The 14,638-nt window shown below is 46.4% G+C and overlaps 1 protein-coding gene across 8 annotated transcripts in view; it reads right to left on the bottom strand.

Annotated features, from left to right (window-relative positions):
- CAMTA1 (calmodulin binding transcription activator 1) overlaps window positions 1-14,638 on the bottom strand; it is a 235,428-nt gene that overhangs the window by 94,489 nt on the left and 126,301 nt on the right. The gene's annotated exons all lie outside the window — the stretch shown is intronic.

The raw sequence follows: 14,638 nt of genomic DNA, 5'->3' as shown, positions 1-14,638 counted from the left end.
CACCACAGCACCTCCAGTGCCACTTCCAACTGTTGTTCTGTGAGTGCAGCCTGATTTAATTCCTATTGGGGTATAAAAATTAATAACAGTAAAATGTCATGATCATCTCACACTAATTACACATCTAATGAATAATTAGCTGTGGACACATTTGACATTTTTGGTCATTAATCTGAGCAAGTGTTTTAAGCCTTGAACAAAACTCTGCAAATGCAAACTTGGTGCTGAGCAGCTCAGACCTGCAGCATCGATGATCCCTGTGCCAGACAGAGACCACCCAGTCATTGCTGTTCCCTTCCAGGAAACAGGAGAGCTCCTTGGAGAACACTCACCAGCTCCCTGCTAACAATGGAGTTCCTCAATTCCGTGGAGCAGCAGATCTGTGTCTGCCACTGCAATATCAGTTGGTGGAAAAACTAGGATTTAGGATCGAAATTTCTGCATGTCACCACTCTCTTTTCATCAAACCTGGCTATTTATACATATAGCTGTGAGAAATACTTTTTTCCTGACAAATTTACGCCATGAATTTTGTATAAACCATCAAGACTTAAAATTTCTGTTGTAAGCTGTCGTTTTTTAATGATAAAATCATTATACAAATGGTGGAAGAAGCCATAACTTTGCATCTTATATATCCATGACTCAGGCTTTTTTACTGCTTCTCCTTTCCCTCCATCTCTAACATTTTGCCTGAAGGTCTTGGGAAGGAAGGAAAACAAGAAGGAAACAAATCTCTCCTCAAGGGTAGAGGTAAACTCTGTTCAAAGATGCAACACACATCCACAGCTAATGAACAAAACATGAGTCATATTTAGGATGAGGGGACAGACAAAAAGGTCACAAAAGGCCAGGATTAGCACCAGATTGAGCACTAAAACCAAAACAGAAAGCAACAGATGTTTCCCTCCTAATTTACTCCATTAGTATCTTCTCCAGCTAGCATGCACTGCTGCTTGCTAATGAAGCATTTCCATCTCCTTGCTGCACCACCAGTAAATAAGCATCCCTGAGGTTGGCGGCAGGAACTCAACCACCCCTCCCGGGCAGGCTTTCTCTCTTTTTATAAACCCTAGGTTTGTCAAAGAGAAAATAAAAATCTCTTCCCAAAGTCTCAAGTAATTCTTACACAACTTCATTGCCTCCTCTTGCTGAACTGCATTTCTTGAAAGCGATGCTCTAACCCCACCGTGAGCCCCTGTTTCCTTGCAGTCATTAAAGCAACTCTCCCCATCATGAACAGCTGTGGATGCACCAGGTGTATTGATTTTTAAACTGCAGGAGCAACGCACAACAGACCTAAAATAACAAAGTATTTCACCTCCTCTATTGCCACTCTTGGTATTTTACACTAAACTGAACACCCCGAAGTTGTTCCCTGTGGCAGACTCCTCACTTCTCCATCCCTGCCTGGAAACAGCCCCCAACTCCAGCCTGTGGTAAATAAATCACTTGCAGAACCAACCTCAGCATTGAAACCTGCTTCCTGCTGCTGCCCCAGCCACCCACGGGCACCTCTGAGAGCTGCAATTGTCCAGTGAGCAGAGAACTGGGGAACTGCTGCCTTGGAGAGGTTGTTTTCCACCTCTCCAGCCTGTGAAACAGGACCTGAGGCTGAAACAGTACCTCAGGGGCACAAGTCCCTGTTGAGACACAGACAGTTGCCTGCTGTTGAGACACTTAGGACAGACACTTCTCAAGACACACAGAATCACAGAACATTAAATGCTTGGAAGGGTCCAAGCACTTCAGAGACCATCCAGTGCCAATCCCCCCTTGCCATGGGCAGGGTCAGCTAGCCCAGCTTGTCTCCAATCCCTCTCCAACCTGGCTTTGAACACCTCCAGAGCTGAGGTACCCACTACCTCCCTGGGCAGCCAGTTCCAGTGTCTCACCACCCCTCAGTACAGAATTTCCTCCATTAACCTAAATTTCTCCTCTTTCAATTTTTATCCATACACACATCCCTACCCATTGTGCTACAGCTTAATTATAATGCTCTCGCAAAGAATTTCAATTTATCCTACCATGGGAACAAGCTCTGTAATGAAAAGGCTTTATTAAAATAGAATGTAAAACATGATATTAATTAACGAGGCTGTGCAGGTGTGTTCATGAACATGGCTGAGCTCTGCTCACACTGAAGGGAGGTGGAGTAAAGGGGCAGCTGTGGCACAACACCCCCATGGCCATAGTGCCACACGCCCTGTCGTGGCATCTGACACAGCCAACATAATGCTGCTGCTCAGGTTTGAATTCACATGGGAAATACCACGGAGCACCTGGGGAGAAGATGATAAAAATGTGCTCCTGGCAGGAATTCAATGAGACTTTTAAAGCAGAACCACAGCACCTGAGAGATCTGACCAGGCAGAATTTCGAGGTGAGAATTAACGCGGACCAACAGCACTTAAGGTCAGAATGCCTTATCACACAGAAAAACACGAGCTTAAAGACAGGCCTGTCTGACATTGACATAAAACTCCTGCAGATGGAAAGCCAATGAGAGCCAAAATGTCACGGAAGACGCATCTAGCTGCAGCAAGGTTCTCAACAACTTGCAGATTGTGTGGGGTTTATTTTTTTTTTTTGGTTTTTGACATTTGGCTCGAATCTGTGTCCTTCATTCTCTGGGTGTTTGCAAACCTGAAGCATCCCCTGTGCTGGTGGCTGCTGGAGCTGCAGTAGCAAGCCACTCTCACAGTTGTGTGTTGGCTGCACACGGTGCTGGGGCAGAACCAGCCCCAGTTTGTCTCCTCTGACACGAGCTCAGGGCACTGTGGGGTGATATTCTTCACTCCCTTCAGCCAGCTTATTTGTGGAAATGCAGCAAATGATACTGCAGCAGGTGCAAGCATCATGCAGGGCTGTTAAAGGGAGGCTCTTGGTACCTTCCTCATATGTCAACACAAGAAAACCCAGTGATGACACAAGGTCACAGCCGTGTAAGGCTTGTAGGTATTACTGGAGGTACAGCCTGGCTGCAATTCCATTCTCAGGGGCTCTTTTGGTAGAACAGAGATATTTATGGCCATTTTTTATTGTGTGGGTCGGATATACTGTGGTGAATAAGCTAATCTCTCCAGGTATGCAAAAACCATCAGCACATCTATTATTCAGCCCCGAGAAAGGCTGTGTCCTGTCCCACAGTTCTGGTTCAAGGAAACCTGACCCTGCCCCAACAGATCAGAGCCCCCTGGGATCCAGCACCTCTGGCAACTCTCCCACACCCCAGCCAAAGGGAGCATTTCATGACTTCCAAGCAGTTAATTTTGAAATAAAAACTTAGCACAATCTTACACTGAGTTTTAATACAATCATACAGAGCTCTATGTATAAATGCATGTAGGAAGTGTGGTTTGTTCTGCTTGCAGGAACTCCATGCAAGCACCCTCTCTGCACGGCAGAGCTGCAGCTGTTATACATACACACAGCCAATTTTTATGGCTCAGCTCTAAACCTCTGAAAAATAAGGTTTATAATAGAAACCCTGACACCATCTAAAATATGGCTGCGCTACTGGGTGCCGCTGGAATATGGCCCTAATTTATAAACCAGGGAGAAAATCCTGTTCCATTTTGAAACTTAGAGACAGTAATCTAGAAAAAGGGTAAACCACAGGGAAAAATGGTAGTGTTGTCCATGAGCTATGGTGTCTAGTCCATCCAACAATTCAAAAATAAAATAGGATGCCACAATATTTAGGCCACACACTGAATCTTGGACTGTCACAAAATAAAAACATGGTGTATCCTAGGATGGGGGTATATTTCATAGAGCCATATGCCATTTTCCATGCTTCTGGGTAGTATTTTTCCAGTGAAAATCTGATATGAGAACACTGGAAGTAAAGAAAAAAAAAATTTATGAGAGAAGTAGAACCCAAACCCTCCAGTTTTGCTTGATACAATAAATGTTTTTCCAAGAGAGCTTCAGTGTACTCCCTTCTAAATTGAAAGAAGTGGTGAAGCAGCAGATTGCTCACTCACAGGAGACACAAGTTTATCACTAAACCTTAGGAAAAAGCTCTCGGTTGCCTTGAGGCTCCAGCTTTGCATTAAAATGCATTGAGGAGGCGGTGATTCAGGGGGCAGTGGACCAGAAACCTGTTTGAGATATTTCTGGTGCCCCTGAAACACCGAGCAAACGATTCAGCCTTGGGATTTCTGTTTGAAGAGTGACTCTGTGCCTCTTCAGGCACCCCAACCCTGGGACACGGCTCCCAGCACCCGGTGTGAGGAGGCATGGGACAAAACCTGCCTCAGGAAGCGATGAGATTGCAATCTAGGGAGAGAAACAGGAGCCTTTTGGAACAAGGCTTGGAAATGAGGAGGCCAGTGAGGATTTCACTCATCACTATCACTTGCTCCAAAGCCTGGAAAGAATTCTCTCTCTTTTCCCCTACACACCAATGTTAACCCATCCCAGAAACTGGGTTCACACCCTGACACAGCCCAAAGGGACACTATTCCCCCACGAGGAGCCATGCTTTGGGGGCTCACAGGTCTACCCTGCAATCTTCATTGTGGCCATCCTGGATTCCTTTCCTGCCTCCCCTAAACCATCTCCTTTGGCAAGCTGAGCGCTGAAGGAGAATTAAACCCAGATCTATGGCACTTCTCCTGCTAAAACTATTTCCCAGCAGACTTGTTACAAACCAAGCACGCCAGGTTCTGTCAGCCACATCACTGTCCACCAGCCTGGTAACATTTCACCTACCTCGGGCTCAGCCCTCTAATTGACTGAGCTCTGGGCCCTCTGCATTCCTCATGAACAAAAAGCAGGATTTACTCATGGAAAGAGCCAACAGCAGCAGCCCTAAGTAGCATTCCACACGCTGTGCTTCCCCCCAAACCTTCCCCACAGGCGCTGCAGGAATGCCCAGAATGAGGGCAGGAGAGAGGCTGAACTCTTCATGAGCTGTTAGCAGGCTAACGAGGGCATCTGCAGGAGGAATAGGCACTAAAACTGAAACTAGATACAAAATAAATATCCCAGAGCTGGATTTCTTAAAAAAGATTCTGCTGAGCTATAGTTCCACATCAAATTTTTATTGAATACATTTTCTTCTGAGAATTTGTGCACTAAAACCAGTCAGAATCATATGAGAGGAGTATAAATTTCACGTACAGTTTTCACTGCAAACATCCTTCAGGAGAAAAAGCAAAAGCACTTTTTAATCAAGCCCACTCCACATCCTCTCCCTCCTCCCGTGGAACCCAAGTGGGAGGCTGGGAATTGGAGCCCACAAAGCCCCAGTCCCTGCAGCACTGGGGCAGTGAGGAACTCAGGGGAGGGATGTTCTGCCTGAAGGCAATGCCCACGTCGGCTTCACGTAGAGTAAAGCTGTGAAGAAGGTGACATTTTAAAGCAATTGATATTCTTAGCTGACAATGTGAATTCACATGATTTCAGCAGACTGTTGTTAAAACCCAAACGTGACACCGCCTCTTCTCCCAAATTCAGAGCTGCCCCTCCAAAACTTAGTCACATTATTTTCTGAATCTGCAATGGATTTCCTGTTTGATTCTACAAAACCCAGAAATGAGGGGCTAGTTCCCTGGAAGGACGATGTTTCTCACTGTACAAGTGATTTCGGGTCACTTTGAGCTTGAAAAGGCTCTAGGATCTGAAATGCTATTAAAAACAGAAAAGCTATTTTAGTCCACTTCTTTTAGCAGCATCCCAGCACCCAACACTTTTAACATATTCTCCCCCCAACAACTACAAGGTGAACTCAGAAAAAAACTCCTCTCAGAGGCTTCCAGATTTGTCACTATAATGTAAAATTTAAACAAGTCTAAACTGAGCCCCTTTCAGCCCTTGAGCAGGTCTTAGTGGCTGTGTTGCCCAGATGCTCACGTGGCAGTTCTTCTTTGGATATTGAGCTACCTGGACCCCTGAGAAGAAAATTACACTGAAGAAAAGGTCAATAAATGGCAGAGAGGAGATGACATCCCATAATAGTTATAATTACTGTTTATCTGAGTGCTGCACTGCCCAGGTAGCAGGCTACAGGATGTATTTGGTGCATTTTTTCATTAAAAGGACTCAGAGTTGATCCCGTGACACGTGTGTCTGCTGTGTCACAGGACACACCACGCAGTCACATCTCCTCCGTGCAGCCAGTGACCTTGAGAGATGCTGCATTCCTTTTTCTTTCTGCATATTTTTGTGATGGATTTATCATTCAATAAACTCAAAAGAACAACAGCATTTGACGCTGGAGCTGTTTGTGCCAGTGCCAAGAGCTGCGGGAGGAGCTGGGGCTGGATCTGTAACCCTGCTCAGACTGTTCATGGCAGAATTGATGTTGTGGCTCCATTCTCCACTGCAGGCCAAGGAGGGGATGGATCTTCCATGAGGATTCCTTTTCCCATAAAGTTTTACACTAGATGTGTAAAGCAAATTCCCAGCAGGACAGTTCCAGGAAATGCAAAAGAATGAGATGAGCAAACTTTGACTGGTATGATTCAGACAGTGATTACGTCTCTGTAGAGGGACACTATAAAACCAGACAGAGACAGTGTGTCTGTGCTGGTCAACGGGGGTTGAAAGACTCTGAGATGCTCAGCTGAACCAACCTGACAAGGTCCTTGCACCCCAGAACACTCAGACACCAGTGCTGTGTCTTGAAAACAGCAAAATCCCTACAGAAAGCGACTCAAGTCTAAGTTACAGAGAGGAATAAACACCAGTGTTCTGCATTCAGAAATAAAGACTGCGATTACGGAGCTGTTGACGCCAGCTTTTGAAGACTGCCACAGAAAGATAATTAAAAATGGGGCAAATCCCAGCAGCCTCCTCTCTCCCTTCTCCAGCAGAAAGAGCCTGTGATCACTCAGCTGAATGGTGGCTGCCATGAGAGCTCAGCAGAAGGGCAGTGTGTGTGTGCCATCGCTCTGGCCAGGGCAGTGCCAGGTGGGGACAATTGTGGGGACACCGTGGGGACAACTGGGAGCAGCCATTCCCTTCTGCCATACCACAAGGGGAACAATATGAAGACCCCTTGAATCCAACAGACTTATTTTGTCCTGGTTACATTATTGGGAAATCTACTTTCCTGGGAAGAAGAGATTTTACAGTAACTTAAACTGATAAAAACTTCATCCTCTATTTCACTCTGTCATGCCTTCTCTGCTGCCCATGGCCAATGAGCAGCATGAGGCAGCAGACAGTCAAACACACCCCACGGCAGCACCAGGGACAGAGGCAAAGCGGACATTTAATGGAAAAAAAAGGTACACGGTGATAAAAATTGTGCACTTTTTTCTTGACACAGAAAATGACCCCCTTAGGAACACAGCCTGTTCAGAAGCAAAAGTCATTTAGATTGGTCCTTTTGCCCCTTCATTAATATGCTAAAGAAGATCAGTGCATGATCTCACAGAGGACTAAGGCTGTGGTCCCTACACACCATTTCCACAGCCTCGGAGGTGAGCACAGCATTTTATAGTGCAGACCATGAACTTGGGGCTCTTTTTAACAACCTTTATTGCCTTTCACTAAGGGTAGTGCACCATGTATACATTCATGGGTCTAACAGCCACTTTCTGACTGGTCTGACCCAAGACATCTCCATGGGTGTGGAGACAGGGATGCAGGGATGCATCCCAGGTGGGATCAGGTGGCAGGATGCAGGTGGCAGCTGCAGGAGGTGACAGGGATGAAGAGTCTTTACTTCACACCACTCAGGCAGTGTGAGACACGAGAGGCAGCGCAGCTTCATTAACCCAGGGCAGCACAGACGTCAGTGACAGCTGAGGCAGCCAGTTGATAGAAAGGGAATAGAGACTGCTTCAGAAATAAAAGATTATTTTGAGAATAAAAGCAACCGGGGTAATAAGCAAGACGCTTACAAAGGCAGAGGATAGAAGGAAGAGCATTCAAACTGCAGGCACCTGGGAAGTGATTTATCCGAAACACTTACAAAAGTGTTCCTTAACAGATAAAATACAAGGGTAACTCACTGCAGGCCAAAAGACTGCGTATTAAAGGAAAAAATATCCCACATTAGAAAGAGAGACTTTAGCCTTGACAGCATCTGCTCCAAGTCCTCTGCTGCCCACACCAGAACAAACTCCAGATCTCTAAACTCAATTTGTAATTTGCTTCACTACAGAATTCCCAACTCAAGCCCCAATTATAACTCTCCAGTGAGAGTGAAACTCCAGCCAACGGTATAATACATTCACCGACACCTGCAGACCTAATAATTGACCAGGGGGGATGTGGATGAGCTCAGCAGAATCACTGCATTGCTCCTGCAAGGTTCGGTGTCCTACACCGGGAAACAGCTTCACCACTGCAAAGTGCATAATTTAATAAACCATTAACTCAAACCTGAGGTGAAGTAAATTCAGCGTATTATATATTTCAAAATAGCATTAGAATTCAATTTAAGTGTCACCAAAAGCCTAATCCTCAGTATACAGAGCATATTAATAAGTGTCTTGGAGCCTGTGGTTTGATTTCGTTTCCAGCTGGGCTGCGCTGCCGCATGGCTGCGATCCTGCCGCGAGGACGTCTCGGTGACAGCAGCACTGGCCTGAACCCCAGCAGGATCACAGGGATGACAGCCCCCCTCTGTGGGGTCTTCCCGGGAGAACACGGGGGTGGCCACTGGAGCAAAAGTAATCCTGCTTCCAGCTGTGTCACTTCTGGGTGTCCCTGCTGAGATGCTGATGTTCCCCACTGACAGCAGCGTCCCCAGGAGCCCAGACCCACCCCTGCTGCCGGGTCCCTTTGCAGCCACAGGGGCAACGCTCATTTTAGGTAAGGCAGGGGCTCCTGGTCACCCTGAGCTGCCAGATGAGGCACTTTGTGGCTGTCCCCAGCCATGTCATGGTGCATGGCAGGGCTGCAGCCCCCAAGGAGGGACAGAGCCAATGCTTTCCCTCCCCTGGCTCAAGCATCCAGGGCAAACAGGGCAACATTTCCACCAAGGCTGAAAGCACAAAACCTGCTCTCCCTTGCTGTGGGAGTTGGACATGTTTTGGCCTTTTCTCCGTCGCCCCTGCCAGAACTTCTCTCCATCAGCAACCCAGGCACATCCCCCAGCAGTTGGGGAAATGCATCTCTTCTATAAATGACAACAGATTATTTAAGCAACAACTAAAGCACTCTGACTGCTTTTTAGTTTGCTCGCATTAACGTCAGTCTCCTCATATATCTAGGGAACAAATCCGGGATTTTCTTTAAAATGGTGGAGAGCGGTACAAAAATAGAAGCCTGCTTGTCTAAAACAAAGTTATGTGTTTGAAAGGGCTGGAAACTGTTTTTTAATCACAGGCGTCTTTCTTCTGGAATATAATCCACCGTCTATACATTCTGCTCTTCCACCCAATTTCTCAAGAAAATGCAGCAAGTGTGTTAATAAATAATTTACAAAAACATTACAAAAGATAAAGCACTCCTGCTAAAACGTTGCCAGCCTTTGACACACCAGTTCATTTGTAATCCTCTTTGCCTCCCCTTCACTGGAACATCAGCAGAGGGTTCGTGCTGCTGCTCTCACAGCCCCATTTCACCACCCTGCAGTGTTTGGTTCATAGGATCCAGGGAAATGCAGGCACAGTCCAGCCCAAGCCACAGCTCAATGTAGATTTCTGTCACGGAAAATGTTTTTCATGGAAGCAACATCCTGATTTATTTTTGCCCTCCCGCATGTGAGGACGGCTGCAAATGCAGGTGGTTGTCCCAACAAACAGGACCCCAGAGTTTGTCCTTCCTCCAGCAGCACACAGGTTGTGCTCTCTGTGACACTCCACAGGGTGGTTGGGAGGATGATGGACAGGACCCTTTGCTTCTCTTACATAGTTTTTCTGAAAATCACTTTCAGAGGACAGTATTTTAGGCATGTGACAAAAAAAAAAAAAATCAAGATAACAGAACAGTTATTACAGAAGAGTTCACAGAACCCTTGGAATTTCAGTTGGACTGAGCAATAGTTTTTGCACAGCTCCACCAATTCCTTGAGTATTTCAGATCTTTAATGAACCCTGAAAAACATGATGGGAAGACTTGAGACATGGCTGTTCCAGTGACTGCGAGGCAGCAGAGACACAGCAATGAGCACAGTGCCTTCAGAAGAGCTGGTGAGATGAAAGGAGGAAAAGAGAGCATCCTTCAGAGAGATCAAGTCAAAGGCATGTTAAGGAAGCATGAAAAGGGTATCCACAACTTCCTCATCCTCTGAGAACGCTTGTGCATCGTGAAGCCAAGTGATAACACAAGAGGACTGACTGCTGCATCCTGCCAACATCTGGTACCAAAAGCACCTCTGCTGCTGCAGCTCAGAGCTAAATCAACACAGAAGACAATTCTGCTCTCCTGGAAGTGCTGTTTGGTCTCCCCACACACAGTCTCCCCTCCAGCACAGCTCCACATGAACACAGGACACTGGGAACAGGAACCAAAGCAGGTAAAACAGAGCTGCTGCACCTCTGTGAACACCCACCTGTATCCCGAGCCTGCAGCCACACTGGTGATTGTCCTGTACCACAGACCATGCTCTGCTGGACTTCTCTACCACTTAATTACATCACACAGGCTAAAATACACTTTGGGAAAATGTGCCAGCATACCAGCAACAATTTATAATCCCAGTAGCAAAAATGCACAGGCTGGTTGTGCCAAGGCCTCGCTGACACTCACCCCAAACATCCAGGACCCAGCTAAGTGCCCATGTGCCCAGCTAAGCATCCTCTGTGCTTTATTGCCCAGCCACTTTTATTTCACCCAAATGAAAAATAAAAACCCATTACTAAGCAAAAGTCTTGAGAATTTTTATGAGATTGTAATGCTTCCAATTTATGTTGAAAAAGCCCCAAATCCTCAAGCTGTCTGTCGCTGCTCCAGCCAGGGAGATGCTGCTGACACAGCGCAGCACAAGCAATCAGAGAGGGAAATGCTACTCTGATGGGGTGCTATCAAAAAGAAATGGGAAGGGCTTCCTCTTGTTTAAGGCATGATGGAAAAACGAGGCAAAAAAGTATGGAACAAACAATAAATTTATGCAGGACAGTGACAGATGTCATGTAAAATGTTTTATATGATTTTTAGGTCTCGATACATTCTGCCCACAGCTTTCAGACAAGACGTATTTTAAGAAGGGAACACACTCAGGGGGCATCAAGCATCAGTGCAGACATTCATAGTAACAAACTGCTGAATATTCAAGCGTATCAGAAGGAAGAATTTAGGAAAAAAACAAGAGAGAATATTGCAAAAACCTTTGACATTCAATCAGTGCTTACACATACTCTACAAGGCACAGCTGGTGCACACAGAACAGCAGGAACAGTAATTAAAGACCACTACCCAAATACTGCCCACCACCAGTGCCCCCTCAGCATCTCCCACTTGCTCCTTCTGTGACAGACATCCTGCCTGGATACTACATCTGGCAGGACTGCTGATGTCCCTGACCTTCCCCTGCCATTTCCTATCCTACAAAGAAGTATTCCATGACTGCCATGGCTGCTGGGAGCATCCTGTGAGTGTGTGAGCAATAAAGATGAAATGCGGTTTTCCCCCAGGCTCCCAGAGAACTGCATTATCACATTTCAGCAATTACTGCAAACACTGGATTTACAACAGGGCTCTGTGGAGCTCTTGTGTGTCCCTGTGCCTGCCTAGCTCAGCCTGCATCCCACTCTACTTCCTTGGCTCACCTGCCACTGACACTCTTCTGCACCAATTCTGAATTATTCAGTGAGCAGTTAATGCATGTGCAATGTGAAACAGCTCTCTGCCGACGTACCTCTCTCCAAGGCTTGTTAGTCTTAATTTGTTCAACTGGCCAAGAGGTCTAAATTTACAAGTTTTTTTTTTGCATGATCCTATAGCACAGTTTATGTACTTCTTAATTAAGAAAAAGGGCACCACTTTTAAAATGTGTGTTCCCAGCCATCCCTATAGCACCTGAACACCAGCACAAAGGAGACATCAGCATCTCCAGCCGTGCAGCACAGTGAGCAAGGGGCCCATGGCAGTCCATGGGGGAAGGCAAAGCCTGCCTCCCTAACCCTGGCAAGCAGCAGCCTGCCCAGAAGCCTGGCAGCCAGATTAATTTTCAGTTCCTGGGGTGAATTTCCAACATGCAGAAGGGAACACTGAATTTCCCTGCTCAGCTGTGCCAATGTTTGAAAATCGTCCGTGTCTGAGAATCCACACTTTCCCTCCACTAGTCAGTACAAGTACAAACAGGGGGTTTTCTTCTTCTTTCTCCATTGACACAAAATCTGGTACTATGCTGAAGGTCCTGCCAATGACAAACCAAGACACTCAGACTCACAGCTGTGCCAAAGCCTCGGCAGGAGGCTGGGACCTGCCATCACTCACATCTCAAAAAGGGTTTCAGCAGCTCTGCTCCACGCTCAGTGAACTGTGGACAGCCAGAGCTCTGCATCTTCTCAGAAGCAAACAGATAATGCAAAACAATAAAAAATGAAGTTCTGCTGAGGTGTCTTCCCCAGCAATCAGTGAAGAGGCCACCTGTGTCCTCATCCACATCTTCTTCTCTGACTGTGTCACTCAGAGCATCATCTCATTTCTAGAGATCAGATAATCAAAAGTATGAGAACCAAGTGTAGGAAACCACCACCGTGGGCATGCTTTCTTCATTCAGGCCCAAGAGTGAGTGTCCAAGAGAATATCCACACAAGAAGCTGCCAGTGCCCAGGTCTGGACCATGTCTGGCAGGAACATGTCAATGCTGGCTTGGCAATTACACCACCTTTCACAAATATTAAAGGTCTTTGGGGTAAGGCAGCACTTAAAATCCATTATCAAAAAAGCTCAAAATGTCTCAAAAACGTGAAACCCCTGCAGAAGAGAGAGGAGGTGGAGGCCCCATGCAGCAGACCCCAGCCACAGCTGCCAGCACCACAGTCTCAGCTGACAGCCTGAGAACTTCTAGCAGAGACCCAGAAAACTGCCTCATGCAGCTCCATATGATTGGTTCTCATTTCTCATCCTTGTGACCAGTCTGCAGGGAGCAGGCACATCATGTCAATCATAAGTGACGACACAAAGTTGTTTAAGGAAGATATCACCGTATAATTGATATCTATGGCACTGTGTAAATGCTTGAGAAAGGCTGTGAGTCCCTGTGGCTGGTTTGAGTCCTGGCCTTTACACTGAACACGTGAGACAGAAAACAACTGTTAATTTTTAATCGATATCTAACCTGACAATAGGATTTGGAGGAAGATCATCCCATAAAACATAGACAGCATTGCAGACTAATTGTATTTACTCCCCACTGACTAGAGATTGCACAGAGAGAGCACAGAGAGAGTCCCAGGAAGGTGCTGAACGTCTCCCCAACACAAGGGAAAGTCACCCATATGCCTCTGTGAACTATAAAGCCAAACATATTGCTGGAACTTAATGTTACACATTGCCCTGGCTATACCTATTTTTGAATACCAAACTCATTTCCCGGGGCTGTTGAAGTGAAAGCTTCTGAAGGAGATGCACAAAACACCTTCTGTCTCTCTGGTGTCAGTGCTCCTGAATTCACCATGGAGCTGCACACAAACACTGTGCAGACGATGGAAAAGCATCATCTATTCCTGGCTGCATAACCTTGAGCGCATGACTGAAGGATGCCCGTTTGTGCCTGGGAGATGCTGCCATGAATCACAGACCCCTCTTCCTCCCACAGCCAAGGCACAGCGTGTCCTTGTTGAGGAATACCAGTCTACCACAGCCACAGTGAGACATCCTGCAGCACATTTTATAAATAGGCTTCTAAGAGATGTACTTCCCATCCTCTCGACAAAAAGCGATTACCAGAGCAAAGAAAATGACTAAACATTGATGCACACCCTGTGAACATGAGGAAGCCAGAGCCCGGGGAACAGCTCAGAGATCCTACAGTGCTGCAGTGCAACCCATCAGGGAGGTGCTGGCTAAGTGCCACAGCAGCCAGGGCCAGCAGCACTTCTAAGGAGCACATCACAACAAGAAAAATAATACAAAGCTCAAAAACAAAGAGAAGAGAGGTGACCTATGGGGCCAGGAGTTCTTGAGGAGGACAAGCACAGCCTGGGCAGCCCACAAGAGAACAGGATTGATGCAGTCATGCTGTGTTTTCCGAGGAGCCACAGTTCTCCTGTGCGAGGTGCAGTGCTGCTCCCACCACTGCAGCCAAGCATCTCCTCTTTCCTTGCACGCAGCATTTATATGCCACAGATGCAAATGGAACACACAGGTATCACAGAGGAGGGTGACATCTGGTGCGTGTTTTCTTTGATTTATCTGTGGGGTGGGCACCATCCTCTGTGGGTTGTGAGGGGTCTGTCCTGCCCCAGTGACAGCAGCAGTGTCTTCTTTGTTAATAAGGAAGTGCAATTGCAAAACCAGGGAGAAACAGGAATTATCTTCCATAATACCAGAAACAGATGTCACTTTCCTCAGACTTGTTTGTTTTCAGGACCATGGGAGTTTAATCTTTAAAACAATATTTTTACAATATGTGTCAAGTGCCATTTGATAATGAAAGAAAACAAATTGCTTCCACTTTGCACACCATGGTAACCAGTCAACCATGTGAAAAGCTCCTCAAAGGTGGGGTCAGCAAACACCCCCCGGGCAAACTCCCACATGATATCCTTTGCACACCCCCGCA

The sequence above is a fragment of the Sylvia atricapilla genome, chromosome 22 (assembly GCF_009819655.1).
Source record: "Sylvia atricapilla isolate bSylAtr1 chromosome 22, bSylAtr1.pri, whole genome shotgun sequence".
Lineage (NCBI taxonomy): Eukaryota > Metazoa > Chordata > Aves > Passeriformes > Sylviidae > Sylvia > Sylvia atricapilla.
This window is presented reverse-complemented; position numbering and strand designations above follow the sequence as displayed.